The 27,354-nt window shown below is 38.0% G+C and overlaps 1 protein-coding gene across 3 annotated transcripts in view; it reads right to left on the bottom strand.

Moving 5' to 3' along the window:
• The window catches only part of Cdk6 (cyclin-dependent kinase 6), a 186,438-nt gene that overhangs the window by 53,697 nt on the left and 105,387 nt on the right, over positions 1-27,354 (bottom strand). The window lies entirely within an intron of this gene.

Below are 27,354 nucleotides of genomic sequence, written 5' to 3'. Positions count from 1 at the left end.
TCCACCCTCTATACCTCAAATCCTCTTATCTTAGAACTAGTTGTTTTCTTAAGGGCATTAAAAGTGATACATGGAAAATAAGTGACAGCAGCAACTCTAGTTCACTTCCCACCCAGCTCAGGACTATTGGCAAAATAGAAGAGTGGCTGTTGGATGAATCCTGAAGCACTCTGATTACCCAAGACAAGTCAAAAGTGCTCTTATCTTGACACTGTGAGCAATCAAAACAAAACCACCTTCCATGCTGCTCAGAAAATAATTAAAAACTAGGGAAGAAATTGAGAATGTATAACCCAATTATTCATGCCATGTGTAAAAAGAGGAAGAGATTCCCAAATTGAAGAATGTACTTAATATAGAACAGTACCAAATAGATTAAACAAACACAACTGTACTTGTTTCTGTCAGGTCATGGCCCTAACCTATCATGTTAGGACTTTCCTGAATGTTCAGGGATCAAGTGCTTCCCTTTGGTTGGAGGGGAGAGGCAGATACTCTATGGATTGTCAGATAAAGAATTAAAAGACATAAATCTATTACACAAGTATTTTATATTATTCTGATTCCATTATTTTTATCATTCTAACTGTATTATTATTACACAACTATTTATATATATATATATATATATATAATTCTGTCTAATGGCATGATTACTGACATTTGTGTAACTATACTAAAATTTGGCTTTATGGACACCTTGTGATGCTTTGTGACTTGATGCATTAAGACTGGGGTAGCAAGGCTCTAAAAATAGTTCCAATCAATCTTCTTTCTTTGTATGTGCACACTGCCTCCTCATCAAGAAGCAGAGTTTTTCACCTTTCATTGAAGCTGACTTGGCTGTATTGATTTGCTTGGCCTACAGGAGATGGTAGAAGTAATGTAGGAGGAACTAAAAAAAAAAGCTAGGTCTTGAAAAGCATGGTAGCTTTGGTCCTTTCCAATATATGCCCTTGAGATGCTTTCTATTGGGAACCATCTGCCATGCTATGAGAAGACAAGGGAGATGCTCTGCTGATGACCCCAGTTGAGCTCTCAGCTGAAAGCCTGTAGGTGAGCCATCCTAAACATTCAATATTAATGGATCCCCCAGGTAAGTGTAGCACCAGTAGAGCAGTGCTCAGCCGAATTCAGTCAACCAGCAAGATTATGAGTGATAATTAAATGTCTTCTTTAAATTTGGGGGTGATTACATAGCCACACTGACAGGTCCTTAGACTTCATTTCACCTCACATGTTATTCTTTGAGTTCATTCAGGGGAAGAGTTCTGTGTACTGGATATCTCGATGTATCTAATGGAGAGATTCTGGTGATGTAACAGAATATAAATACACAATAAATAAAAATACAATACAAGCTTTCAAATCCCAAACAATATGAGTCCAGTTATCACTTGTCTCTAATATATCTTTCCAACGTCATCTCCCACAGTCCTTCCACATCCTGTACACCTCAGCAAACAGTGGACTGGATCACTGGGGCTTTTTTTTGCCAGTCATGGGGCTTAAACTCTGGGTCTGGGTGCTGTCCCAGAGCTCTTCAGCTCAAGGCTAGCTCTACCACTTGAGCCACAGTGCCACTTCTGGCTTTTTCTGCTTATGTGGTGCAGAGGAATCAAACCCAGGGCCTCACCACTCTATCACTGAGCCACCTTCCTAGCCCATGTATCACTGGTTTTTATACTCAATGTTCACAAGCATGAAAACTTAGGTGTCTAGACTTTAATTTGTATCATACTGAATTAGATCTCCTTGGTTAGGCCCTTGTATTTTTTAAAGATATTTTAAGGATACTGTTTTTTTTTTTTTTTTTTTTTACTAAGGAGAGTGTACAATGCTGGACTCTATCTAAACTATCTAAAGGTACACTCTTTGATTCTCTGACACGATATAAACAAAACCACAGGTTCAAACTCTTCATGAAGTTCCTCTTGAGTGGTTGATACACATTCATAGATATTGTGAGGGCACACATATCTTTTCACCTTCATCCAAAATAGTTTAGTCTCATAAAAATGAAGTTTCCTTTAGATACAGCATGATTTAAAATGTTTAAAGGGAGTAATTTCTTTTTAAAATTAATTTTTATTAGTATACATTAGATATACAAGGGGATAATTATTGTCACATTTCCACACCTATTAAAATGTATCCCAATCAATCTCACTCCTTCTATACTCTGTCTTATCTCCTTCCCTCCTACATACAACATTTTTAACAGGTTTCATTGTCCCATTTCCATACGAGGGAACTGATTTCTCATGGATTATTCATTCTAAAAACCTTTAACAGGATTAACTATGTCATTTTCAAAACTATTATGGTCATCAAACAAAGTTGAAATGGTAAAAATAATAAAACATTGTTATGTTTAAGAAGCTTCCTTCGGGCTGGGAAGATGGCTCAGTGGTAGAGCGCTTGCCTTGCATGCCTGAGGGCCCTGGGTTCGATTCCTCAGCACCACATAAGCAAAAAGAAAAAAGCCGGAAGTGGCGCTGTGACTCAAGTGGTAGAGCGCTAGCTTTGAGCTGAAGAGCTGAGGGACAGCGCCCAGGCCCAGAGTTCAGGCCCACGACCGGACCCAAAAAAATAAAAAATAAAAAAAAAAGAAGCTTCCTTCTATTCCTTCTAAAATTTAGCTGTCACTCAAAATGAAGAATGGATCTTTATTAAATAACTTGAAATGACCATATGATCACTCTATGGTATTAATGACATAGATTTCCTAATATTGTACCATTCTTGCCTTTTTGCAATAAACCATTCCTAATTATTGCATATGATTCTTTTAAGACATAGAGAATTCTATTTGCTAGTATTTGTAGAGTTTGTAATGGTAATGGTAACAAAAACATAAAGTGGAAAGGACATGCAAAGTTAATGATTGTTTCAAGGGTATAAATTCAGCCAGCTGATGTGAGTAGGCACTTAAAGAGGTGTCCTGCTGCTTGAACTTATGGCCTGGTGCTGTCCTTGAGATTTCTGGCTTAAGGTTAGTACTCTACCACTTGAGCTACAGCTCCATTTATGGCTTTTTGGTGGTTAACTGGATATAAGTCTTATGGACTTTCCTGCGTAGGCTAGTTGAACTGTTGATCCTCAGATCTCAGACTCCTGAATAACTACGATAACAAGCATGACACACCAAGTGCCAAGCCAGCAAGTGTATTTTATGGCTGAGAAAATTCGGTCTTCAAATGTTGAGTAATCTGTCCAGACACAGAGAGCTGAGATATAGAAGAACTGGAATTCTGACCAGGACCATCTAATTTCACCCTGCAATCCTTTCTCGACATCCAGCACATCTGCAAGTCAGCAGGCAAAGATAAAGGCTGTAAGTAAACATCCAACAGGGAATGCTTTTAAACTACTTTGAAATATTTTAATATGACATTCTAAAAGAATTTACAAATCTCAAAAACTCAGGTGCTTTTGGAACTGATTTTCTTGATAAATGGCTTGAAAGAAAGGTTGTTACTTTCTGGTTGTGAATTATGACAGTGCTCTGCATGCTGACATCTGCTATTAATTTCCACCTAACGACTTCAAGGAGAGGTGATTTAAAAATCTCATTATACATCAGTCATAAGCACAAAAATTGAGAATGCAAGGTTCTGAGTTCAAGTCCTGGTACTTACACACACAAGTATATTTGTATTTGTAAGATTTTTGCTTTACATCTGTGTAAATCTCTTTGAGAGAAAAATGATAGAAAAGTGAGAGAAATTAGGTTAAATCTGTTTTGATACTGTAATAACCATTAATGCTTGTCTAAAGAGATTTTTTTTGGTTTAATCTTCATAGATTTGACAAAAAGAAACTGAATAGTACAAGGCTTATATTTCTATTTACTTCTCAAGTAAATAATTTAAATGTAGGACATAAATTTAAAAATAATAAGTTAGTACATTTTAGACTTAGTACATTTTAGACATAGACTTTCCTAGTAGATTTTCCCCTGGTTTATATATATATCACAGAGTTTTTCCAGTACTTCCCCAAGCAATACTGTTTTCTTAATTTCTATGATGTCAGGTCTTCAATCCTTATAGTCACTGTTTATAATCTTAAAATCTAAAATTCTGCACAACTTAAAATATTTAGTTCAGTGCAATTTAGTTATAAATTTTTAAGAATGAATTGTGATAATTATTCTGATGGTAAAATATAAATTCCTTTTTCTTAGTAATTATATTTTTGTGATTCCAAAAACTTCTGCTGGAAGACTGCCTAACTTATAACCAGTTAAGTCATTTCAAGCAGAAATGCATCAATTTTATTTGAGAGCTTTCTATAGAGTATTGATTATGAAAAGCAAGTCCTAGGGCTGGGAAGGTGGCTCAGTGGTAGAGCGCTTGCCTTACATGCATGAGGCCCTGGGTTCAATTCCTCAGCACCACATAAGCAGAAAAAAAGCCAGAAGTGGCTCTGTGGCTCAAGTGGTAGAGCACTAGCCTTGAGCTGAAGAGCTGAGGGACAGCGCCCAAGCCCAGAGTTCAGGCCCACGACTGGACCCCCCCAAAAAAGGAGGAGGGGAAAAGCAAGTCTTATAGCCACATAATTAATATTGATTAAAAATTCTTGATGGTAAAATAATTCTAAGTATCCTTACAGTCTAAGTAATGGAAATTAAAATCACTATTAAGAAACAGGAGTGAAATATATAAACATCAACACTCAGAAAGCTGTGACAAAAGTTGCTACTAATGGTAACAATGCAGTTGTCTAGTGCGCAAAGATAACAATAGGAACTATGGAGAGAGTCTGGTGGTTGGAGCCAGCTGGAACTAAAGCAAATACGATGTTTATTACAATCATTACATGTATTAACAGCCTCTAGAGGTGCTGAATGGATCTGGCAACAGGAAGGGGAATGGAACAGGGGAGGAGTTCAAGGATATTTATACAAGTGAATGTATCTGTTTAAACTGCTTTGATCTCTATTCACAATTTTTTGAACCAGTTCAGTAACAGTATAAGATAAAGTATAGCCAAGGCCAACTCATTAAAAAAATACATGTCAGAGTAAACACTCTCTCAACATTATACCTAGCAGTCTTTTATTCACATACCGTTTCCCCAAGATACTGAGAAAAACTGTTGATGTTATTGATTCATGTTTACTGGATGGCCTCAACAGCAGAAAGCTCGATATGAACATCATCCTGGTTATCTTCCTTTTTGCCTCTCCGGATGGTTTCTGCCCTAGAGGTGGACCTCTATCTGCCATATGCCTCCGTTTCTTACTGGGTTTGTCTAAGAGGAAGCCTTGGCAGGAGTTCAGAGAGAGGGAGAAGATTCCAAAGATCAAGACTTTAACTCCTTGATTTCCTTCCAGCGACTTTTCCAGAGCTCCCTGTGATGCTGTCATGAAGTCAATGACTACCTTCGTCAGCTTGTTCTACTTGAGTTTGGATTCCAGTAACTGCTCTCCATCAAGCCTGGGAATGATACCTGTTTGGCTGCCAGTGAGAATCAAGGTATGGCATCATCCCACATCTCCCTAAAACCACATATTTAATAAATTATGGATCAGTTCACAAATCCACCCAGAATTACCTTATTTTGAGAATGTCATTATTTCCTATTGGGATCATGATGGATATATATAGCTTGCAGATGAAGACACTAACATTGATGGATCTCCTCCAAACCTCAGTTTCTCTCATCTGTCAAGAGGACACAGGACTGGAAGACTTTTAGGTACTCTGTTACCACACCAACAGCCCCTAAGTGGTGGGGGATGGTCATGAAGACTCGAGGTATAAGGTGTACAGACCCTAAATTTGTCTGATATTCTTGCTCTGCATTGGTTTGGCTCTTTACAAAATGGACAAGCTGGGTGATATTCTACTTTTGGAGGCCATTTTTAATGTGTCCCAGGTGCAAATGTACTTGACAATTTATGAGGAATAGCCTTGTCTGTCTATATTCTACCTTAGACATACTTCAAAGTCTTTATTTTGTCAAAAGTGAAGATTATTTCTCATAGCAGTGTTCTAATTTATCTCCTTCATATCAACTCAAAAACTGTCTAGTGTGCTATTGTCCTTCAGAAACTAATATGGCTAGGTTTAATTTTCTGCTTTTAAAATTAGTTTTAAATTTTATCTTGCAACAATTTTTACTTTTGATAATATTGTTGCCTTTTCCTAAAAGATCTTAAAAATCCAGTTCTTTAAGATTATGTATTTCAACTAAGATGATTAGAATCAGAACTCAAAGTCTTCCAAGCAGTTCTCCCATGATAATGTTAAATGGAAACCACTAAGGAGTTAATACCAATAAAGTTAACACACAAAATATTTTGCAACTGGTAATAAGCAGATCATCTCAAATTCACTCATTTGCAATTGAATCACTCATTTGACCTATGACAGAAAAATGACCAAGCTCTAAAGATGAGATTTAGTAGAGTACTGTGTGCAAAATTGACGTCTTCTCCACTCTGTTGCAACCATTACCAGCAGCAAAGCTGACTGACTGTCTTTCCTTGGCCTCCAAGCTCTCTCTCTCCTCAGTATTTATCATGCCAGTGGCTCACATTACATTTTCTGACTTCCCACCATCTGGCCATTATTTCTGTGGTTCCAGTCTATAGGACACTATTTCTTTGAAACTGTGCTGGTCCACATCCTAGTCATCCTTCAAGGTCTTGCTCCTATTGCCTCCTTCACTATGCCTTTCTGGATCTCCCTGGTAGAGAAATGACAGCTCTCCTCTGAGCTTCCCCTACGCTGCCATGGACTCATCCTTTTCTATTTTTCACTATCATTTGAGTCACTGACCACAAATGCATATAATAATACCAAGAATGGAAGATGTTTAGTAGTTATCTGATGACTAGATATAGGAAAGAGTTACAGGAAACTCCTGATGGCAGTACTGAAGATGGATGGAGGAAATCCCCAAGATTGGAGATTAGAGGGATGATATTGTCCAGCAACAATGGCACTTTGAATACTCAGTTATCTTTAATAAAGTAGTTGTCCTGGGGAGAGAGGACTGTGCCAAATTTGATTCAGAGGACCCAAAGGGCAATGAACATCACAGGGAATATGAGCTAGGATGGGGGTTTCCTCCAAGTAGTGATAAAGGGCAACCTGGGGGAAGAGAGATACTCAGTAAGACAGGGATATGGATAAATGTTCAGGGAGGAAAATAATGACTCATTAATAGAGATGCAGTTCAGGAGCCCAGACTTTTAACCTTTTATGAAACCAATGATATTTTTTCTGTCTTTCTGAGCTTTTTTTTAAATTCCTCATTGTATTAGTATCTAAGTAGATCTCTCCTGAAAGAGTTTTAACCCAGACAGTGTCTTATTTAAAAGGTCAAAGTGAGTTTCAATTAAGTTCATCATGTATCTGCTCACTCTGTGACAGGTACCATGTTAGCAATGGACAGTGTGGTCATAAATTAGGAAAGAAGTAAGTTAAATAAGCTGGCTGAAGGACAACTCGTGTGTGTGTGTGTGTGTGTGTGTGTGTGTGTGTGTGTGTGTGTGTGTGTGTGAGGGGTCCATGTAGTGATTAGTGATTAAAGTGTACAATACCAGCGCCTGGTCCTAGTGTTCCTCCTGGCTTTCTTTTCCTTCAATAATTGCTTTCTCCAAAGTTATATCTTTAGGCAGTCACTTTATTTTCTTAGTGCCAGTTCTGGACCTGGGCATTGTCCCTAAGCTTTTTTGTTCAAGGCTAGTGCTCTAGCACTTGAGCAACCAAGCTCCACTTCTTGCTTGTTAACTGGAGATGAATCTCATCTATTTTCCAAAGTCTCATGTTCCTTGTTGAGTCCAGCTCATTCACAATGCCCACAAGATCTAGTTCCCACCCTCACTGGCTTCCCCTTTACTGTAGGAAGCTTTTCCTCAACCCACACGCAGAGGCTGAAATTCTTCAGTTACATGTGCTGTGTCATATCTTGTATCCTTCCCATACTCAGAGACCTTTCTCTGGATAATCCTCTCACAAGTCTATTCTTTATTCTTTTCCTGTCTCATTTTCCCCAGACACAATCACAGTACTTTACAAACTGTGTCTCCTTCACTGTGTTCTTATAGTCTAGGCCATAGTCAGTCTTTTGTGGGTATAGATCACTGTTGGGTGGACTTTTCAACTCCAGCACCTTGACAGCATTGTACAGCAAGGCAAAACATAAATGCATGTCCTAGGAAATGTTTCTGTACTCAGAAAACAGCAGAATGGACAGTTCTAGGATGAGGGGAGGGGTAAAGGAGAAGTTAGCACAGGACCCAGTTTAAATTTACAGAACATGGTTGTGTCCCTACACTTAAGCCTGGCATTTTGAGAGTCTACCAACACTACTTTTTTTTGTTGTTGTTGTTGGTCGTGGGGGCTGAACTCTGGGCCTGGGTGCTGTCCCTTAGCTCTTAGCTCAAGGCTAGCACTCTACAACTTGAGCCACAGCGCCACTTCCGGCTTTTTCTGCATATGTGGTGCTAAGGAATTGAACCCAGGGCCTCATGCATGCAAGGCAAGCGCTCTACCACTGAGCCACCTTCCCAGCCCCCAACACTACTTTTAATCAACAGATAACTTCTTTTTCTTTTTTAATGCCCAAATGGCCCATGTTTTCCTTCAGGCTGCATTGTTCAAATTTTATCTTGAACTTGTGAAACTTAAAATAGTTAAGCATTTTAAGCAACAAACTCTTTTTCCCTTGTAGAGGTACAGTATAGCACGGTTTTGATTTTGTCACTAAACAATCACTCACTTGATCTCTCTCTGCCTTCACCATAGAAACCAAGCAAATATTTGCAGACATTCCTTCAACCTTCACAGATAAGTAGAAATGAAAATTGTTCTGCACACAGGATATGGCAAGCTGCAGGGCTCATCGTTTCCTCTTTAAAAGTTATTTTAACTCTTGAGGAAATCTATATGCTTTGGGAGGCCACATAATGACTCAGATTTGTAAGAGAATTTGAAATTCTTTGTTTGTTAGAAACACTAAATGCCTCTGATGTCTGTGCTTTTTTTGTCGTGGGTCACTATATTCATTTTTGCACAGGTGGCATGAAACTTAGCTACATGAGCCCTAGCAATCAGTTTATGGCAAGTAAAAGAGACCCAGAGGAATGTGAAACATAGTTTCAAAATTCAAATCTCAGGTACACACATATGCTAGAACATGTTAAAACCCTGTGAATCGTCCTCAAAGAGGAACACGTAAGAGATGCTCTGCAAAAAAAGCCACCAAGGTTCAGCTCAATCTGCAGTGTGTGTACTCCCCCAACATTTTCCTATCAAAGCCTCCATCCAAAACAAGGTGCACACCATGCCATTTTCAAAAGCTTGGAATCCCGGAAATGAATTCCCACAGAGGACCCTGAAGCTGGTACTATAGTTTGTGTGTTCAAACATGTTAAAGGCAAGAAAGAAAGCAAGCTTCTGAAGAATAGGATATGTCAGGCTGTACATGTAGCAAGATGGAAACAGCAAATAAAAAAGGGGAAGGTCACAAGTGAAAGCAACTTTGATTGCAGCATTAGGAATCTGGGTTAGGCAGAAGGACATACTTTTGAATAAGAACTCTTAAATATCAGAATGGGTTACTCTATGTGAGTTTTGCGTTTTTATTTTTCTCCAAAGCTCTTCATTTTTATCTTCTGAGGGTAGTAAAGAGGGTTAGGGATAAGAAGCAGACTTTTGTATGTAAAGTGCTGTGATCGATTGACTGACATCTACCACCATTTTTTGTTGGTTGTGGGGCCTGAACTCGGCCTGGTAGGCTAGCGCTCTACCACTTGATCCACAGCGCCACTTCTGGCTTTTTCTGCTTATGTGGTGTTGAAGAATCAAACCCAGGGCCTCATACATGCAAGGCAATCACTCAACCACTGAGCCACCTTCCCAGCCCTCACTTTTTTTGCCCCCCACTTTTTATATTCTTTAGTGGTATGGGGTGAGTACTGGTGACTACTTTTATCATTAAGAAAATGAGGCAGGTAGAGAGGAAGCACCAATCAGACAGCAAATGGCAAAATCAGAAACTCAAGCAGGGATTATTTGACTTAGGCTCATTCTCCTCACTGTGGGGTCTCAGTAACCTCAGGGCCTTTCTTTTTGTTTTTTTGACTAATTATTACAATTTTTTATTATTTGCAAAACAAGATTTCCACAGCAATGTAGGTTTACCAAAGAGCTGACAAGAACAAAAGGTGTTTTTCTAGGGTAATAGTATCCCAAAGGACTGGAATCATGAAAAGGACTGGGTCATGGAAATGCAAAAGGCTAGGTCCTCCAAAGAAGGTAGGAAGGTCGCCTATCTCCAGTACTTGGCTCAGGGCCTAAAGCTTGGCACTGTGTATCATCATCCTTCCTCCAAAGCTTGTTCTCCTTTTCTAGTTTTCAGTCTCTGCAAATGAAATCATCCTCTAACCAGTTCCTTAAGTCAGGCTCTTCCTCAGTGTCACCCCTCACCCCTTTAGACAGACTTGGTATTGCTTATCGAACAGCAACAGTGCATTAGAATTGTGGAAATAAAAGGAAAATACAAGTTGGGGAGCCTCAATACTATCACCTATCACTTTATAACATAGTTCTACACCTTCTCCCCTAAAATCACATTGTTAGGCACTAGAAATATTCTGGATTGAACACAGTACAACTGCAATGATAGCACCCTGGATTTATCTACATGATTACAAAGCGGCTAAAATACTACCCAAAATGTAATACTTGACTTAACTTTTTTAATTTCCTTCTTCATTTTATAAAACACATTTGCATACTTAACACATTTTAAGCACCATTTTTTTTTTTTTTGCCAGTTGTGGGGGCTGAACTCTGGGCCTGGGCGCTGTCCCTCAGCTCTTCAGCTCAAGGTTAGTGCCCTACCACTTGAGCCACAGCACTACTTCTGGCTTTTTTCAGCTTATGTGGTGCTGAGGAATCGAACCTAGGGCCTTATGCATGCAAGGCAAGCACTCTACCTATGAGCCAACTTCCCAGCCCCCATACTTAACACATTTTAAATATTTTTAAATTTTTAAAAAAGACCTCATAGATCTTCTACAAAGAGAGGTGAAAGGTCATTGAAAAAATGAAGTTTTGTTAATAAAATAGAGAACATATAAATTGATTTGTTCTTAATGAACTACAATACTTTCAAAAAAATGTCTCAGTTTCTAGGAAGAACCACATTCATACCAAGGACTTAGCAGAGTATTTCTAGGTACATCCGCTATTAGGAGAGAGACATGTGTGAACATAAAAACCAACAGAAGGCTTCTCACCTAGACTCAGGGCTCACTGCGTGTTTAGCGCAGTGTGGTTGCTGTCTGAAAACAATACTTGAAAGGAAAAATAACTCTTCATGTTCAACTTGGCTTTTACCTCAGAACTAATTCAAAGAAAATGACCTTTCCAATTATAAGCATTTCAAAGAATATCACACTACTTTCTAGAGATCCTTGTCAGGCAGCTTCTTTTATTCTTGAAGCTGGTGGTCTCCCAAACTCTTCTAAAAACAACCACCAAACTAAAAAAGGAACAAGTAACAAATCAAACCAAGGAGAAAAGAAAATTACTCTGAAGGCATGAAAACTGTTCTGGATTGCAAATATGGACATAAAATCCATTTTAGATATTATGATTTGAAGAGACTATCTTATAAAATGAAAATTAAGTTTTAGCCACTAGTAGCATATTGTTTTAGACATTTATTTATTTGTTTGTTTATTTGTTGGTCATGAGGCTTGAACTCTGGGCCTAGGTGCTGTTCCTCAGCTCTTCAGCTCAAGGCTAGTGCTCTACCACTTGAGCCACAGTGCCACCTCCAGCTTTTTCCATTTATGTGGTGCTGAGGAATCGAACCCAGGGCCTCATGCATGTGAGGCAAGCACTCTACCACTGAGCCACAAGCCCGTAACACAGTTTTTAACATGTACAATGTAAGTTTACCAGGTGCAACATCTATATAACTACAACTTGGACCAAACTTAAACACTCATTTGTCTGGGGAACATAATATATAGAAAAAGCAAATGTCAAGTGGATACTATTGGGCAGTTTCTAGGTAAATGAACCATTTTACACTTCACACTTCACACAGGGACATATGGAGTTCCACTGTCTGTGTATCTTGGGCACCATTCAATATTTCCAGTCATTCAAGTTAATGTGAACTGGAACTGCTTGTACTTTTGACTAACCCCATATAGAAGAGCATATGGTTCTAAAAATGACAGTATAATCTGCTTGCTTATCTATCTATCTAGCTATCTTTGAAATAGTATCACACTATGTTGCCTAGTCTGGTCTCAAAAGTTCATGAGTGCTAGTGACTGCTCAGTCTTCTGAGTATCTGGGACTACAAGCATGTGCATAAATGATATCTATCGCTTGGATACAGATCACTTGGTGATTGAAAGATGTAAGGCCTTTCTTTTTACTTTTATGCCTTCCAAATCTGACTTTTAGCAAATTCTCTATTAAGTGTTTGGTTGACATTCTTTTTAATATAAAAAGTTCTCAGACAATTTGGGTATTAAATAGGGAATTAAACTGAAAAGTATTAGAGCTGTTTGAGTATGTATAACTTAAAGGTTTTAGATGTTTTTGGATAGAGATACTAAAATAGAAAAGTGTATGTCAGTATATCAACAGCTCTGAAGCTTAGTTAAGGAGCAAAACTTAAGGTCAGTCTGTAAGAAGCTCATGCTGCTGCATTTCTACCTCTAATACACCCATGTTCACATTCACATAAAGACCAGCAGAAGGTTTCTCACCTAGACTCAGGGGCTACTGCTCCACATGTGTTTAGGACCGTGGGGTTACTAATTGCAAACATACTTGAAAGGCATGGAATTTAAACATGGGGAACTACAACAACTACTGGTGCTACACCTGGGCCCTTTCTCTTGTGGTCTGCAAACTCTAAATGACTATAGAAATGATTTCCTCATTTAGTCAGCAACCATAGGTAGGTTGTTGCTTGGTGGCTGCACTGAATGTCTATTGAATGCTGAGGCATGGCTCCTGCCATTACAACCATTACTGGGTTTATAGTGTGATTCTGAAAACTGTGATCTAGCCCTGAATGTTATGTATTTAAGGTAAACAATCTGTGAGGTTCTTCTTCTCTTTCTCGCTCTTTTTTTTTTGACTTAGGAAGGAAAGGAATTCAAAGTGAATCCATAATGTTTTTCCACTAGAGACACTTCCAATTAAATTATTATTTGGTACTGGATGGAATTTTGGACATATCGAAGGATATCTCCACATTTGTAACCACATTTGGCTACACTGTTCAGACATGATTGTGTATTCCTGTTTCCTAAAGGGAATTTAGATAATGTCAAAACATTATATAAAAAAGTTTTAAATCAACAAACTTAAGATGCTGGAATTACTCTCTCCAAATTCACACTGCATACTAACATATTAAAGGCTTGCAGTTAAAAAGAAACTTAGTTCAGTTTTTATCAAGTTGAATGATAACATGTATTACCATAAAGTTAGTGTTTCTTGAAGTACACTTTGCAAAACACTAATCTATGACAATATATAGAGTTGGAAGTCTAAGTAGTCCCAAATAATTACTTATTCTGGTTTAATATTAGTTAATAATTATATCAATTAATAATCCACAATGATTTTTTGAATGTATATATGCACACAACTTAACATTCTCAACTAATGTAGTCCTGAAAAGTAAGAGCAGACATACTTTACTTTTTGTTTTATTGTCAGTCGTGGGGCTTGAACTCTGGGCCTGGACACTGTCCCTCAGCTCTTCAGGCTAGCACTCTACCACTTGAGCCATAGCACCACTTCCAGCTTTTTCTGTTTATGTGGTGCTGAGGAACCAAACCCAAGGCCTCATGCATGGGAGGCAAGAACTTTTATCACTGAGCCACCTTCCCAGCCCCGATACACTTTGCTTTGTAAAGATCAATATTCATGAAAATCTAGTTTTGTATTAATAATAAAAGTCCAAAGTGAAAATAGAAGTTACAAGGTATCCTACAAAACTCTGTTATAACCATTATTACCACTGCATTTTTTTATTACAGGAGCATCTATTACCATTGTATTTTATTTCAGATGTAGGTAATGAACACATATCTTACTATGTCTATTAATTATGCAATTTATGTCAGTATGGATATATGTTACAGCTTAGATTATTTGTATTTTTAACCATTTGATTATCTTTTGACGTTAAAAGGAGAATGCAGAAAAATTCTAATTACATAAACGTTGCTGGCTGCTTGTATGCCATTTGGGAAGGTATTTATTGCATAATGTTGAAATTCACCAACATTTACTGGGTATCCAATCCACTATGGCACCAATTGAGACCGTAAAGATAAATACTAGACTAGGCATGTCTGGAAGGGTCCAGGGCCCAGGGAAACAAATACAAAAAAAAAAATTACTACAGTATGACTAGAACTACAAGGCATTTCAGAAAGTACTATGGAAACACAGATGATTTCATTAAACAGAATAGGCGATTTACTGCCCCAACAATAACATACACACAATCTGCCTGTGTATAACAAAAATATGATTGCAATCAAGAAACTACTAAATATTTATTAAGTACCCACTATATACTATATACTTGCATGCCAGAACTTCTTTATTACCAAATCATTATTAGCCTCAGAATTTCTTATTGCTTTCTAAAAGAATATAAATATCTCCTAGATTCATGGATAACTTTATATTCTGAATTAAAGAAAGCCACACCAGAGTTTAATTTTATACTTTCCTAAAAGTCTAAGGCAAAGAACAACATTTGCAAGCAAACCCTTGGATTCCTAATCAGAACTGTACTTTCACAGGCTTTCATTTCACAGCTAGAGCCAGCAGAGGGAGTAAACTCCTTCAAAGAAAAACCTCAAGGATATACAGAGAAATGGAAGACTTCAGATGTGAAGAAGGCTCTTAGCACACAAGCGAAGAGACACATATTTTAAATACAGGGAAGCAATTTAGATATACTATGAACACTCACTGAACAAATGCAAGACAGTAGAAAACAAGCTGAGCATACAGCAGGATGTTACACTACCACTTCAATAAGACTTCCAAGATTGTATAAACTCTCCCATCTAAGCACCATGGCAATAACAAAATTCTTTTTTTTTTTTTTTGGGTCCGGTCGTGGGGCCTGAACTCTGGGCCTGGGCGCTGTCCCTCAGCTCTTCAGCCCAGGGCTAGCGCTCTACCGCTTGAGCCACAGCACCACTTCCGGCTTTTTTTCTTTTTGTTTATGTGGTGCTGAGGAATCGAACCCAGGGCCTCGGGCATGCAAGGCAAGCGCTCTACCACTGAGCCACCTTCCCAGCCCAGTAACAAAATTCTTTACAACAAATCCTAGAACAAAATTTAACTAACTTGTACTAAAGAGAGGAAATGTCAGTAGTTCACTTCTATCAACTGAATGGCTGTTTCAGTACAAAGATAAGTCCAAATAGACCAGTCATATTACACTGCTATGAACCAGGCTGCTACCTTTGAAGAGAATGCAAACATCTACCTTGGAATCCCAAATTCCTCGTGATTATATATATATAATTAACACAGTGAAACAGGACTAAGCCTCTGTGATTTTCTTCATATAGAGTACTATGAAAAGTTTTACTGATGAAAACCAAGCAGTTTCAATCATTTCATCTCTGGTTCTTCTGTAGTATTTCATTATCATTGATTTTTACTAGGTACTTCCTATACCCTTCTCAGTTGGTTTTCTAGCTACGTTTAATTCACTTACCAAATTATAAACCTCTTTTGGCACTTCTGACCACTGCATACTCCTAATGCCTACCCATCACACAGGTCACACACAGCCAGAGTTTGCTGACAATGAGTTTGAAAATTTTAACAGTATTATCTGTTATGTGAAGTTCCAAATTCTCTTTTGTTCCTTAATTTTTATGCCTGTACATACATAAAATATATTAATAAATACATATATAAAACATATAGTCATTTTTCTTGTACAGTGTAAACACACAAAAGGAGAAATAAGGTTCTCAAGGTTGAGACCTGGAAATGGGCTGGGCTCATGGAACCCTGATAGGTACTCCCTCCCAGCCCTATCTGATCTGGTCTCAAAAGTTACAAGTTCTTCAAAAGTCTTCTGTCCAGTAGCAAAGTAGACCAATGTACTGTTATACGTCTTGTTTTTCCTGGTCAGCCTTGCCACAATATTGTCTTTGCTGCTTACTTTTAATCACAGACCAACTGTCAGGTTTGTTTTTCCATGTTACTATTTTTCCCTTTTTAAAATTCATTCACGATGTTTTAAACTCTTCCTGTCTTCTATCGGTTATAAGAGTATTTTTCTAACTAATTTATCACCACATATTAATGTCCTCATTTTTCATAGGAAGTATGGATTACATTAATCTTTAAATGCTATGCATACAAGAAATGTTTGTTGAAAAGAATGATTTTCTGTTGTGATGCTTTGCAGTCTTTTATACTTATAGAAATAGCTAGTGCTATGAATTAGCCTCTGTGAGTAGCTTTGCTTGTATTATTAGCTTTGATGTGGAGTTCACTATGGTAATATAAAGTCACTCTCGCCTGTTCAATGGGTCGGAGAGGAAGTGGCAAGTTGATAAATGAATGACTGACATGTTAGTCACCAGAGCCTTGGGAACAAGCAATGACCAAGATCTCATGTTACCACCTGCTCAGGGTATAAAACCTTTGCTCATAATCTACATAGTCCGCTACTTGCAGAGGCACACCCATGATATAGTCATTTATTAACCTTACCTTTGGTCACCAGGGTCATCACACTGTATAGATGGTACAAGGCAAGATGATCTAAGGGAAAGAGCTGGACTGAGATTTAGAGAACTGGGCTTTAGTTCCAGATATACCAGTGTCCATTTATAGTCCATTTATTATAAACCATCTCATATACCAAGTCTCAGTTTACTCAACTCTAAAATCAAGAAGTCACATGGGATTATTTATAAAGTTCTTGCAACCCCAGAATCATAGAATTGAGAATAAATTCTAATGCTCAGTGACACCACTTGGACATTGTACTGTGTACCAATACATCAGGCTAGTGACGTTCACAAAACTTGACATTTAAAGAAATGGAACTTTGACCAACAGGGAAACTGAAAGGACATCAAGAATTATCTAACAATTCCTGATTCCATAAAGCAAAAACTGTAATCCCAGAAGACACAATGGAAAGACCTCTAAGGGTCATTTAGCCTAAGAGGCAAACAGTCAAAGCAATATATTTCTTACTGACTGTAGCTACAGGCTGGAGAAGAGTCAGTTATTCAACATGCATGCCTGTGCAACAAGATAAGAGGGTTAGGTCACTCTCCTATGCTTTTCAGAATTGTTGCTATTTAAATGGGAATATCTAGTGACTAACTCCACTTTCTGTAGGCAATCATTCAGATTTATTACAAAAATCTACTATGATAGCCATTTCAGGAGAGTAAGATCTTATCTATTTGCCCCTAAAAAGCAGTATTTTTTTAAGTCATGGCAAAATAAGTGATATAGTTCCGTCTCATCCTGTGTAGTACATGTTAATATGTGAATCTGTTAAAATGAGTTCTCAGCTCCTATCTTCAGAAGTCAACATAATTACATTGGAATTATACAAAATTACTTACAGATAGAAGGATATTAACATCATGCTAAACAGTTCATGAGGGAGAAGCTTAAGACTATCTCTGGAAATCCCATTCTGTTCTATGCAAGAGAATCAATGGCATTTATTGTGATAGCAAGTTGTGCTGAAAATGGACTTTTGAGGTAAAAGTCCTAAGTGACAGCACACATATCTGAATCACCCTGGTTTCTTTTAAATATCACCAAGTAACTATGGATCTGGACTAAGACAACTTAAACTACAAAATAATATTTTTTAAATCCCCCAGTTTCTCTGTTGTTGATGAAGGAAGTCTGAATTTTTTTAAAGGGAAAATCAGAAGCAATGCTCAAGGTAATAAATGCTTTCATGCAACCAGTTCTCCTATCTAAGGGCACTGGATGGAGCTAAAGGACAAAGAGATAAGGGCAATATTGCTAGTTACTAACAAATGGCAGATAAAAGAGCTCTTCTGGGTTCTGATTAAGTGACAGCATTCTACACATTCTTTTGACTTGAGAAAGTCAGACTAAGAGCAGCAGCTAAGTTCGGTGTGGGGCACCGCTCAATAAGCGTATCTGCCTGCTTTCACATTCCGGCAGGACAGGATTCCTCCCCTTTCCTTGAACAGAGACTTGTTCTCCGGCTCAGCAATAACTCGCCTCTGCTTCAGCTTCCATTAAAAAAAAAAAGCATAAATGTATATATGCTGGAAACACAGAGAAGTTTTGTGCAGTGGGACTTGGTGGCTGGGAGCCAATGTTTACAATCCCCTGGGTGGGGAAGGCAGGCTGAAAGGCTCAGGAAGGCAGGCTTTAAAAGTCTTTGCTCTTGCCGCCACTGACCTTCGCCTCTGTTTTCAAAGCAGCTCTCAGGTTAACCCCTTGGATTCTGTGTGCTCTGAAGCCTCACAAAGGAAATACCTTTCTTTGAAGGACACCTCTCTCATACACATCAGTTTCTGATTTCAGCTAGAGCAGCCCAGAAACACTGGGTTACTGGGGAAGTGAGGGGGGGGGAGGAGTGTAGAGAAGGGAGGGAGAGTCAAAGGGAATGTCAGGGGCATTGGATCTGGATTTCGATGTGTGTGCTTGTGTTCTACAAAGTGAAAGTTTCCAGCTTCAGGCCATGGACTCAAGCTTACAAACCAGGAGATTGTGAAACATGAGCATATTTGGTCTCCAGGGGAGAAGGAAGCATCCAATTTATGCAGAAATGCTCTTTTCCCAGCTAGCCAATGGGAAGCGAAACTACAGAAATGGGGCTTCCTATTGGGATCTCCAGACTGGAAGAATGGTGCTTAAAATTAAAGACAGGCTAAATTGCTAACAGCCCAACTTTAAAAGCACTAGAAGAGAAAATGCCAGTTGTAAAAATGAAAAGGGAGTTTTCTAGTTTTTAAGTTAAAGCTGACCACATTTTAGCCTGTTGCTGTTGTGTTGGTGGGGAAGAATTAATAACTTTTATTCCTGATACTAATTAAAACCACATTAAGAACTTACTACATGTGTATGTTTTATTACAGTCATTACTAAATTACTCAAAAGATCTTATTCAATAGCAGTATTATTGAACAAAACCTCAAAATGTTTCCAGGACTTACGATTTACTTAGGAAAAAAAGCTGATCTGACTTTTCAAGAACTCATGCCTGTTTTAAAATGTCTGTGAGACATTTTATGGATCTAAAGATGTTTGGGACTCACGTATCAACAAGAAATACTGACACCCTCTTTATTAAGGGGGGTGTTGTACTGTATAATTCTAGTATTTGAAGTTTAAGCCTCTAAAAGAGTTCAGATTTCTGAAGAAAAGGAAAAACAACATAAGCCATCAACTATAACTGACATGTTCAAAAGTCAGTTAAAACAGGACTCATGAAAAATCAGTCAAAGACATACAGAGACTATATAAGGAGAAAGGATTTTCTCTTCACTTCTTGAGATGAAGACCTAGCTTTTGTTACCAGGCAGCATCTATGACATCATGAAGAACGTGTATCCTACAGCTGGAAGCCTATCATAGAATAGTGATATGATTTGAGAATACTGTTTCTCAGTCTCAACTAATAACTGGCTCTTCAGTGCTCTCAAAAAGAGATTTCAAAGTTTTAGCTTCTCTAAAAATGCTTAAAAAAGAATAACAATAAAAAAGAACAACAATAAAATTTTGGCCTTGACTTTCAGAACAAACAACCTGTCCATTGCTATTTATTGTATTTCTATATTTAACTATAACTTAGACTCTAACAAGAACAAATGTTTTTGAGAAGCTCAGTGAAAATCCAGAGAGCTTTACAAGAGAGAAGATATCACTATACAGCCAAAGTTCTTCATGAGTTTTTTTTTTGGGGGGGGCGGGTCCAGACTTGGGGCCTGAACTCTGGGCCTGGGCACTGTCCCTCAGCCCTTCAGCTCAAGACTAGCGCTCTACCACTTGAGCCACAGCGCCACTTCCAGCTTTTCTCTTTTTGCTTATGTAGTGCTGAGGAATCGAACCCAGGGCCTCATATGCATACAAGGCAAGCGCTCCATCACTGAGCCACTTTCCTGAAAGCCCCAAGTTGTTTTTTTTTTATATGCCTGGTATTACATTAAGAATTGGACATAATTCGTGTCATTTAAATATAAACATTTATGAGACAGGCTCTGCATTTTTGTCTGTATTTTATTATTTCGGAACATGTTAGTAACTATAGAAAAAGTCCATAGCTAGCATGTGTCATAGCTAGAATTCAAACCCAGGTGTGTAACCACCCAAAGCATTTGCATGTGTACACACACACACACACCATTATAACAGTAGCCCTCATGGTTCTCACCATTTGGTATGCATTACTATTACTACTATTAGTGGAGATTCTAAGGCTTATCAATCTTTTAAGAAAAGGGCTGTGCTGAGTTGCAATTTTTTCACTGTTACCCAATTAAAATAAGGTAAAAAAGCTGCAATACTTTGCCTCTGCCATCAACTAATATTTATTCACTTTAGGATGAAATCTAAAAATAGCAAATAGGAATACCACTATCATAAAAATTTCCTACTTTGCAAACCAGTAGCACACTTATCTTTATTTATAGTCTAAGGATCTCTCTTCTCATCACAGTTTATCCAACCAAGTTTCCCCCCGCCCTCCTTAAGATTTTAGGACACTGTTTCTTATTTTTCTCCACAAATGAATATATTGTCTTAAAAATACTTGTGAAATTAAAAAATAAGAAAAAATGATTGTCATCTTCTACAGTAAGGACATATCACTTAAGAAACTTGTCAGCTTATGCTGAAAAGTTTGGTTTTTGAAGTGGCTTCTAAGTAACTAATAGCTTCGCAGCTATCCATGAACTTTAATTATTGCACTAGAATTATTAGGCACAGCCAGTTAAAATTGAGCTTCTCTACACACAGTATAAAGTTAAAACTGTACAAATGAAGCCAAAATATGCACAGCTAAAAGGAATGTTACAGGGGGGCCTCTCTTAGCGAACAAAGCAAGCTCAGTTTGGCTCTTTTTCCCTCGTGCTACCACATCCGCACATCGTTAGTTGGAAAATTCCTGATATATGCTGTAATTTTTTGTGTGTGCTTTTTCCCCCCCAGTACACTTGGAGCTTTAATGTCCAGATGCCATTTTCCCTCTTATCTGTCCCTGTTTGGGGCTCTGCCAGCTATGGTCAACAATTAATACAGCTGAAGAAGAAAAAAAAATACAGTACTCTCCCTGGCAACTGGTATAGCTTCACAGGAAATACCAAATAAAAACTTGATTATGTATTGTTTAACCATTTTGTTTGCCTGTAGGCCACCCCGTTGTCGGTGTAATTCAGACGAGCATGCTTCATCTGGACGGTCTGTGCGCTGCACCATTGTTCCTGGAGTCTGTCACGCACAATCACTGGCTTCAGCCTGTGGCCCTCTAAATGAAAGGAGCAGATTTGTGGCAGCTTTCCAACCTGCATTCCTTTTAATTAGTCAACTTGTGGCCCAATGTTATAATAGATAAGTAACCTCTTAATATTCATGTAATTAATTAATTTTTTTCCTCCTTCAGTTATAAGCCTTTGCACAGGGGAAGAAAGCTTTTTCCTATATAGTCTTCGGCTTATGAAATAAGCAGGCTACTACAATGGAAATATCAGAGACTAGGTTTCACCAATTCTTCACAAGGACTATTTTAAAAACCATAGTATGCTCCTATTTATAGGCTTAAGCATACTATTTCTGCATCTATCACAGTAACTGAAATCTTTCTTTTGTATATATTTGATGTATATAAGATCAATTATCAATTGTAATCATCAATTGCAAATGCTCTTGCTATCTTCAACTGGACTGGAAAGTTTCTTCCAACTGAACTGATAAACTAGTTCACTGTCAAGAGGCAGCAGGCTTGGCTTTCTTAAGAATTCTTTGAAAGCAAGGCTGTCCTAAAAGTTCTCAAAGGAATAGGCAGTTTATCTGCCCAAGACCTCAATTAAATCAATAATTAAACTAATGATGATGCTATTAGGTATTAGCACATATGACCCTTACAAAGATAAATGACTAATAGAAATTAATAGTATCCACTGGTATCAGGAATAAACCAATCCTCTTCAAAGGTAGTCATAGATGTTTTACTTCTCTATCTTTCATAGACAAATGCATATGGTGGGTGACATGTAGATACATCTGTGTTGCTGTCACATATTCTTAATATTACTTCTCACATAATTTATGAGTCATTTACAATCAATTCATATATATTAATATACACACAATATATATTAATGTCTGTTATGTGATAAGCATTAGATCCAAGTTGCAAGGATGACTGAACACATATCTACTTTCAAAAGCTCAGCTGAATTTTGTTGTTGCTGTTGTTGTTTTGTGCCAGAACTAGGGCTTGAACTATGGCCTTCTTCTCTTGCTTAGCTTTTTCTTTTTCACTCAAGATTGGTACTCTACCACTTGAACCACACTTTCCACTCTAGCTGGTTCACTGGAGATAAGAGTCTCATGGATTTTTCTGCCTGGGATGGCTTTGAACATTGACTTTCATCCTCAGACTTTGGCCTTCTGGATAGCTAGGATTATGGGGAGCAAATATCCAGTTAACATGTAACCATCCACTGCATATGCTCTGTGCCATACAGAAGTATGACTTAAGAGCCTGGGTTCAAAGAGCCTGGGTTCCAATCTGGATTGGTGTGTGTGTGTGTGTGTGTGTGTGTGTCCATGTCGTGTGTGTGTGTGTGTGTGTGTGTGTGTGTCCATGTCCTAGACTAGAACTCAGGGCCTTGTTGCTATCCTTGAGCTTTTTTGCTCAAGGCTAGTGTACTCTATGACTTGAGCCACAGTTCTATTTCTGGTAGTTAATTGGAGATAAGATGCTCATAGACTTTCCTACCTGGACTGGCTTGGAACTGCAATCATTACTCAACTTCCTGAGTAGCTAGGATTACAGGCATTAGCCACTGACACCTGGCCAAAAGCTCAGTTAAAAGAAGAGGCACACATGTAACCATCAATTATATACACTCTATGCCACATACAGGAATATGATTTGGGACTGTCAGTTCAAACCCATATTCATTAACCTCTTTATGTCTTTGCTCCTTCACTTGTAAACTGGAGAATCATAGTGGTCATTTCATAGAGCAACTGGGGCTTTATATCATGTAATTTTCATAAAAGGTTCTTGGTTTCATAAATGTTAGCTATCCACAAATGTTTTACATATATCAACTCCAAAAAAGTGGAGTAGAGTACAGGATGAAGTAGGATCAGAGGCTGCAGAAAGAGCTGAAATGGTACAACTAGCAGAAGGAGAAACTTAAACAGAAGTTGAAAATTATGAAACTGTGTGGACCAGATTCCAAAGAACCTCAGGTGCCAGGTAGGGGAAAAGGCTACACTGAAGGATTTTTATTCAGGGAGTGAATAGCTTATTTGCATATTCTGTATTTGAAGTCTGAGAACATGAAGGAAGAAAATGAAGATGATCCTGTAGACAGCAACCAAATGACTTCGGTGATCCAAGGGCACTTCAGTGGAGATGGGTGGGGAGTAGAGAGGAAAAGTAGGGGGATCAGAGAAGAGGCAGGAGGAATATTTAAATGAATCAAATGAAGAGAAAAGTAATCTAGAATGAGTCCCATGACTCTATCCTGAGTGACCAGGTGGCTAGTGGTGATCACTGTTCAGGCTTGCTGCTGAGGATGATAGTATTTGGGCTGAGGCTCATGAGAAGGCCTGGGTTGGCCGCAGCAGAGCTCTCTTGACTCCAAGATCACTTCCAGAGTACAGGAAACTATTGGAAGAGTGTGTAAATAGGCTCTAGTACTGGATAGAACCTACAAGAGACAGAGAAGGGGATTCAGGAAAAAGGAGTAGGACAAGTAGAATGTAGGAAAATCAGGACACTGAAACTATGATGCTACAGAAGTCAAGGTGGATATATAAAAGAAATAAAGAATAAAGAATAAAGCATACATGCACTAGAAGATGACAATCAAGTTGAAGAAGGCTGCCTGCATGAAACTACAGCATTAATGATATCCAAAATGGAAAGTATCCTATCCTCTTTCTTATAAATTAACAATTCATTTAGGCATATTTACCAATTTACATACTTGACACTCCTTTCCTGCATCTCAGATATTCCTATTGGCCTCCCCTTCTTCCCTCTCTCCCTCCCTCCCTTTCCTTTCCTTCTTTGTTGCCCTTTGAAACACATCCTTTAGTGAAAAGTCTTATTGATGGTAAACCTTCCTGGACTGCACTTAGGTGAGCTTACCATTATTTCATGAGCACATACTACATTAGAATTCCACATGCATACAAAAATAGTGGTAGAGTATTGGGACTACTAGTAGTGTCCTTTCTATTGTAATGTTTCTTTTGGCACTAAGAAGAGTATAAAAAGTAGTTAATTATCAAGTAACCAACCATCGTCTAGATTTTTAGTTCACAATAATGGGTCTCAGGCATGCTCAGCAAACACATCTCCAAGAGCTATGGGTAGCTTGAAGGAGTGGGGAAAAAATAACATGAAACATAAGTAGAGTGAAAGGTTGCATACAAAGATCGAATTAAGTGGCTTAAGAAGTACTGTGAGAGGGCTGAGGAGGAAGTGTCCAAAGAAAGCTGGATCCCAGTCAGGTCATGTTGCAGAAGCTCCTGAATTAATTTCCATATCACCTAAAGAGAAAGCATTGCTTATGTGGCCAAACCACGCCTTTACTGTGCATCGAAGAAAAGCCAAAGCATGCTTTCTTCAGACACTCTTGTGGTTTAGTTGGAACACTGGATCCTAAGCAGGTGAGAGCAATACCAAGAAAAATGTTCATAAGGACTTAATAAGAGTAAGCAATTGTATAAATGCCAATAAGAGTAAGCAAGTGTATAAATGCCATACACAATTTTTTCAGATTAGCAGGTACCAATTTCTTGTGAATGGGAGGCATTCCTGAATGACTTGGTAAAACAAAACGAGACAGTGCAAGTTATACAAGGGCTGGATTGAAAGCTTCAGGAATTTCTTTTAACTATTTTTTTTAGGACTAATAACTGGAAGAGTTCTCATATGGCATATCTTAAGTAGACTGTGGGAATGAAGTGCATGTTATTTGTGTCATTAATTCCTAATCCATGGTATAAGGAGTCACTTATTTACCAGAGAAGAATCTATCCTATTTGGGAAATGAACCTTTCTACCAAATATCATCTAAAAAGAAAGTGATAAATGGAATGCAAAATGATTAAGTATAAAAATAAGACTAAAATGCTAATATTGACTGCACAGACAAAACTCAATTCTTTTTCCAATATTCTTACCTACTTGCCCTAAAGGATGAAAGGAAGGAAGGAACAAGGGCTGAAAAACATTGCAGGATTACTGTCATTCCAAGTCCTCACACTGAAAGATGGTGTCTGAAAGCTAGATAGCAGATGTGTTTTACAGTTCATTCACAATAATACACTCATCCATTCTATATTCAGCCTATAGTTAAAAGTACCACAACTGTCTGGAATAACATATTCAATTTCCTATATTCACAACACAGACATGTGTTTAGAATCTATTTCGATTTTTCCCCAAGTCTGATAAAAGACTTTCTCAATATCCTCATTTTAAGAATATTCTCTATCTTGAGAACAAGTAACACTAAAAGAAGAATGGTCTTTCTAAGATTTAATATTCAAGCCTCTAATGAATGGTCTTTAAGTTAGTAAGGAGAAAGAGAGGGAGATAGAGAACAAGAGGAGGAGGGGAAGGAGAAGAAGAAGAGAGGAAAGGGGACTGGAGAGGGGAAGGACAATAAAAGAAGAGAGGGTAGGGAGAGGGACTTATTTGATATAATCATTTTTCTTTCCTGTCCTTTTCTTTCTCTCTTTCTCTTTCTTGCTTTCTTTCCTGTCTTGTTCACATTCAGGTATAAAAAGGAATGTTATTACTTCAAAATTGAATGATAGCACTTGATGGAGTACTTCCTCTTTTTGTAAACTTGTTTAATTCCTGCCACAAGCCTGTAAGATAGGTCTTTTTATTTTCTCTACTTCAGCAGAGAAGAAACTTACAACACAGACAGGCTAAAGAATTTCCTGTAGGTTAATTAACTTGTGGTAGCAAGATAAAACTCAAGCTAAAGACCTATGTCCAGAATCTATTCCCTGAACTAGCATGTTATATTCCACTGTCTAAGATTTTTCCAAAGTTTCTCTCTGCCTATAGGTAAAAATGGTAGGAGAGAAAAAAGAATGTTCCAGGAACACTTGAATCCATTTAAGGCTTCAAAACAAGACTGTCAAGAAGGCAGACAGAAACAAGGGAAGAAATTCTGAAACAGGATCAATGCAGTCACTGTTCAAAGAAAAGAAAGGACTTATTCTCTTGGGAGGGTGTGAACTATTTATTCATGAGTACCTGATGAGATATAGAACACACAATCATACAATCACAAGGAAAGTAAATCCAATATTAGAAAGCATACCAAATCTATATTGTTTTAAATTCTCCCAGTTTCCCAGACAGTTCCAAGTTAATATCTGGTCTCAGAAGGTGATTTTGTCCCTTAAGGGACAGACATAGCTGTCACCAAGTCTATGTAAGAAGTGGTAAGGGAGAGGACACAAAGCAATGATGATATTTTTAGCCTTTCAAGAAATTTCAGGGCTGGGAAGGTGGCTCAGTGGTAGAATGCTTGCCTTGCATGCATGAGGTCCTGGGTTCGATTCCTCAGTACCACATACGCAGAAAAAGCCGGAAATGGCACTGTGGCTCAAGTGGTAGAGTGCTAGCTATCCTTGAGCTGAAGAGCTGAGGGACAGCGCCCAGGCCCAGAGTTCAGGCCCCATGACTGACAAAAAAAAAAAAAAATCAAACAAAACAGATTCTTACTAGAATACATAATCAATGCTTATTTCTTCCTTATGCTTGGAATTGAACAGAGGATACGTACTTTACTAGGGCAGACCCCAATATCCAAGTTCTAAATTTGATATTCCTTAGGATCAGTGCAAAGAGCAAATATAAAGGTAAGTGACCTCCAAGAAGAAAAAAATCTAATAAGGGGCTTAAAAATACCTGGTAGGTTAATAAGCTATTTATGGTCTTTCTTCCAAAGACTGTAATTTAAAAAATTATAAAAACAAATCCATGTTATCATTTTAAAAAGTTAATGGATGAACTGTACCAACAAAGGGAACAGAGATAAACTCAGATGACACCAAGTTGCCTATAGTGAATACACATTGC

This window comes from Dipodomys ordii, unplaced genomic scaffold (assembly GCF_000151885.1).
Source record: "Dipodomys ordii isolate 6190 unplaced genomic scaffold, Dord_2.0 Scaffold90, whole genome shotgun sequence".
In the NCBI taxonomy this organism is placed as follows: Eukaryota; Metazoa; Chordata; class Mammalia; order Rodentia; family Heteromyidae; genus Dipodomys; species Dipodomys ordii.
The sequence above is the reverse complement of the archived record's forward strand: the minus strand, read 5'-3'. Positions and strand labels throughout refer to the sequence as shown.